The sequence below is a fragment of the Ovis aries genome, chromosome 1 (assembly GCF_016772045.2).
Source record: "Ovis aries strain OAR_USU_Benz2616 breed Rambouillet chromosome 1, ARS-UI_Ramb_v3.0, whole genome shotgun sequence".
Classification (NCBI taxonomy): Eukaryota; Metazoa; Chordata; class Mammalia; order Artiodactyla; family Bovidae; genus Ovis; species Ovis aries.
Window position 1 is genome coordinate 12,577,703 of NC_056054.1, and position 4,977 is coordinate 12,582,679.

General features: G+C 46.9%; 1 non-coding gene across 1 annotated transcript; it reads right to left on the minus strand.

Moving 5' to 3' along the window:
- Positions 1-282: 282 nt before the first annotated feature.
- Positions 283-385, minus strand: LOC114111163 (U6 spliceosomal RNA). The gene has a single exon (XR_003587261.2). It is a non-coding gene; the product is annotated as a U6 spliceosomal RNA (small nuclear RNA).
- Between the last annotated feature and the right edge of the window lie 4,592 nt (positions 386-4,977).

A 4,977-nucleotide genomic window follows, 5' to 3' on the forward strand; every position in this document is an offset into this window, starting at 1 on the left:
TTGTGGAATCTGTATTAGACATAGAATTCCAGGACTGGTCCTCTAATTTTCCCATTTTTCCTTCCAACCTCCACCCACAAGTTTGTTTTGTTTTCTCTTTCTACTTCTTGGGAGATTTTTTTGACTTTATCTTCCAAATTTTTTATTCACACTTTAAATTTCAGTTCAATTTTTTTTCCTTCAGTTAGTGTGTGATTTTTATTTTTATTATTTTAAAATGTATTATTTTTAACTGGAGGAGAATTGCTTGATAATGTTGTGTTGGTGTCTGCCATACATCAAAAAACTATGGAACACTTCTTGAATTTGCAAGTCATCCTTGCGTATAGGCCATGCTAACCTTCTCTGTGCCGTTCCAGTTTTGGTATATGCTGCTCAAGAGAGCACAGCTCTCCTGTTTTTAATTTTCTGAAATTCTTTCTTGCTCTGTAACCCACCCCTACCCCCACTTTATAAACCATCCTGTTCTTGTTTTATGAATTAGACATCTCTGAGGTATTAGATGGTGGCATTTTGCCTGTTTATTTGGCCAGCTGAATTATTTCTGATTCCTCCAATCTAGTTGTTCTTGCCCCCTCTCTCTTTCATTCTCCTCCCCTTTTCTTACTTTTTTTTTGTGCATTTGCTTACTTTTTTAATCTCTGCCTTTCGTATGAGAGGCTTTCGCTCAATGTCCGGGAATCTTGGCTGCTTATTCTTGTTTAGGGTGAGGCACTAAGAAGCTGATTAAAGACCTGAAATGAGGGACAGGTTGATCAGGTATGTAGATGTAGAATTTTTCTCAAGGTTCTTTCTTTTTCTTCAGAGAAGAGTCACTTGGACTTCTTCTTAGAAGAAGTGTTCTAGGGGTTGGTCTTCCTATATTTATTTACATATTTTCACTCATTCCCCTGGATTTCAACGTGGCAACTCATCCCTACCTTTGCTGCTGCTTGGTGCCCCTGAATTTAGAGGCTTTCTCGCTCCTCTTCCACGGAGTAAATCTGCCATCTCTTACTGTGCTGGGGAAGCAGGGTTTCCCTGGTGGTTCACATGGTGAAGAATCTGCCTGCAGTGCAGGAGACTTGGGTTCACTCCCTGGGTCAGAATGATCCCCTGGAGAGGGAAATGACAACCCACTCCAGTATTCTTGCCTGGAGAATCCCATGGACAATGGAGCCTGGCAGACTACAGTCCCATCAGGTCGCCAAGGCTCAGTTTCATGGTTCTCTCAACACAGTCTAAGTTCTGTGAGGAAGAAGGAGAGAATAGACTCGGGGCACTTGTGGGAGATATTCTTGGCTGTTTAGCCAGCCCTATTTCCTCCCTTCTTTCTGATTTTGTTCACACTTCTATAATGGCCTTGGCAAGGGATTGGCTTAGGCGTGAGCCTATGGCACAATTCTGGCCAATAGAAACTGATGGGACACTGACTGGGAGCTTCTTAAAGAGTTTCCTTTACTCTTAAAAGGTTTACAGGGACTTCCCTGGCATCTGGTGGTTAACAATCCACCTGCCACTGCAGAGGACATGGGTCCAAGCCCTGGTCCAGGAAGGTTCCATGCCATGGGGCAACTAAGCCCGGGTACCCCAGTGACAAGCCCACACACCTAGAGCCTATGCTCTGCAACGAGAGAGGCCACTGCAGTGAGAAGCCCACATATCACAAGGAAGAGCAGCCCTTGCTTACTGTAACTGGAGAAAGCCCATGCAGAGCCAAACATATATAAAAATAAATAAAATTTAAAACTTAAAGAAAAAAAAAGAGGGTTCCAAGACAGCCGTTTTCTCTGCATCTGAGGACTGTCACATGGGCATGTGATGCCTAGAACTGTTTCCTTCTCCTTTCAACCATGAGAGGAAGGCCAAAGAAACCTCAGACATGAGCTGATGCCCTAAGGTCTTTGCACCACTGGATTAACCATCCCTAAAGCTGGCCTAACCTAAAGACGCCTCAAAAAGTGGAATAAAAAAGCCCACAATATTTTAAGTCCCCAAATGGGGCCGGAGACCATCAGAATCAGCATTATCTGAGATCTCACTAGAAATGCAGAATCTTGAGCCTTGCCCTTGACTTATTAAATCAGAACTGAAAGTGAAGTCGCTTAGTCATGTCCAGCGCTTTGCAACCCCATGGACTATAGCTTGCCAGGCTGCTCCATCCATGGGATTTTCCAGGCAAAAACACTGGAGTGGGTTGCCATTTCCTTCTCCAGGGCATATTCCCGACCCAGGGATCAAACCTGGGTCTCCTACACTGTAGGAAGACCTTTAACCATATGAGTCACTGCTGCTGCTGCTGCTAAGTCACTTCAGTCGTGTCTGACTCTGTGCGACCCCATAGACGGCAGCCTATGAGGCACCCCCGTCCCTGGGATTCTCCAGGCAAGAACACTGGAGTGCGTTGCCATTGCCTTCTCCAACGCATGAAAGTGAAAAGTGAAAGTGAAGTTGCTCAGTCATGTCTGACTCTTCGTGACCCCTTGGACTGCAGCCTACCAGGCTCCTCCACCATGGGATTTTCCAGGCAAGAGTAGTGGAGTGGGGTGCCATCGCCTTCTCCTTATGAGCCACTAGGGAAGCCCTTTATTGAATCAGAATCTACATTTTAAAAGAATCCTCAAGGGACTGATATACTCATTAAAGTTTGTGAAGCACTACTTTAAGCTGTATTTAGCTATTTCTCTTCTTAATTGCAGACTTCCCAGGTGACAGTAGTGGTAATGACCCTGCCTGCCAGTGCAGGAGATTTAAGAGACACAGGTTCAATCCCTGGATCTGGAAGATCCCCTGGAGAGGGGAATGGCTGCCCACTCTGGTATTCTTGCCTGGGGAATTCCATGGACAGAGGAGCCTGGCAGGTTGCAAAGAGTTGGACACAACTGAGGTGACTAAATGGCAACCTACTCCAGTATCCTTGCCTAGAGAATTCTGTGGACAGAGGAGCCTGGTGGGCTGCTGTCCATGGGGTAGCATACAGTAGGACACGACTGAAGCGGCTTAACATGCATGTATGCACTGGAGAAGGAAATGGCAACCCACTCCAGTATCCTTGCCTGGAGAATCCCAGGGAGGGAGGAGCCTGGTGGGCTGCCTTTTATGGGATCGCACAGAGTCGGACATGACTGAAGCGACTTAGCAGCAGCAGCAGAGCAGCTAAACACAGCCCACAGCAACCATAAAATGGGAAATCATCCTGGAGTATCCAATTGGGCCTAATGTATCAAATGAACTCTTAAAAGTATAAAAAGGGGAAGGTAGGTGAGATGAAGCAGAAGAGGAGGTCTGAGAGATTCTAAGGGTGAGACAAGCTGGACCTGATGTTGCTGGCTTGAAGATGGAGGAAGGGGTCACTAGCCAAGATATGCAGGGAGCCTCTAGGTGAGAAAGATCCCCCACTGACAGTCAAAGAGGAAACAGGAGGGACTTCAGTTCTACAACTGCATAAAACTTGAATTCTGCCAACAATCTGGGGTACGGATTCATTCTCAATGCTTCCACAAGGGAACCTGGTCCTATCAACACTTTGGTTTGGGTCTTGTGTGACTTGTAGGCAGGGAACCAGCTGAGACACACTGTGCTCAGAAGTTTTACTTCCAAGACCTGTAAGATAATACATTTTTGTGCAGTTAAGCTGCTACGGCTGCTGCTGCTGCTGCTGCTGCTAAGTCACTTCAGTTGTGTCCGACTCTGTGAGACCCCATAGATGGCAGCCCACCAGGCTCCCCCGTCCCTGGGACTCTCCAGGCAAGAACACTGGAGAGGGTTGCCATTTTCTTCTCCAATGCATGAAAGTGAAAAGTGAAAGTGAAGTCTCTCAGTCGTGTCCGACTCTTCTCGATTCCATAGACTGCAGCCTACCAGGCTCCTCCATCCATGGGATTCTCCAGGCAAGAGTACTGGAGTGGGGGCGCCATTGCCTTCTCCGGTTAAGCTGCCGTTTGTGGCAATTTGTTATAACAGCACAGTCAGGGTAGATAGTTCTCTGCAGCTTAAACTTACTTCTCATTGGCAACACCCCACTTCAAAGATAACAATACATCTTTCTGTCCTAAGGCCAGCCTTAGGACCTCCTCTGATATCACGGAGTCTACTTGTCGCAAAGGAGACCAGAAATGTGAGGAAGTGCTCGACCAGCAGATGGAGGGGGGCTGTAGATTACTGGTTTAGTCTTGATCTTCTTAATTCTGGGTGGTATTTGTACACTTCTCAGTGGTCCTGGTAGAACCAAGCCCCCGTTATCTACAGCGGTGATGCTGAAACCCTGCCTCTGAATACCAGCACCAAATTGAATCTCAGAGACAGAGTTTTGGGTAAAGTAGAAAAGAACAGCTTTACAGCTTTGTCAGGCAAAGTGGCCTCAGTGGGGTAATGCCCTCAAAGCTGTGCATCCCAACCTGGACAGGGTAGCTGCTGCTGCTGCTACTGCTAAGTCGCTTCAGTCGTGTCCAACTCTGTGCGACCCCATAGACGGCAGCCTACGAGACACCCCCGTCACTAGGATTCTCCAGGCAAGAACACCGGAGTGCGTTGCCATTTCCTTCTCCAATGCGTGAAAGTGAAAAGGGAAAGTGAAGATGCTCAGTCGTGTCTGACTCTTAGCAACCCCATGGGCTGCAGCCCACCAGGCTCCTCCGTCCATGGGATTTTCCAGGCAAGAGTACTAGAGCGGGTTGCCATTGCCTTCAGAAAAGTTTTACCATAATGGTTCAAGAGGGAGGGCATGATCAGCTTGCGGACATTCTTCTGATTGGTTGGTTAGTGGTGAGGTAACTGGAAGTTAGCATTCTCAACATTCTGGTTCCAACTGGTTTAGGGTCTGCATGCTTGTGGGCTGCATACAGTTAACTTCCTTCACATGGTGGGGGTTCAGTATCTGCAAAACGACTCAAAGATATTATCATGCGTATCCCTTGAGGGGGCACCAGGATCCTGTCCCAGGGCTGCCTAATTGTTTTTTATTGCATTAAATGTGCAGATCAATTTTTTTTTAGTTGG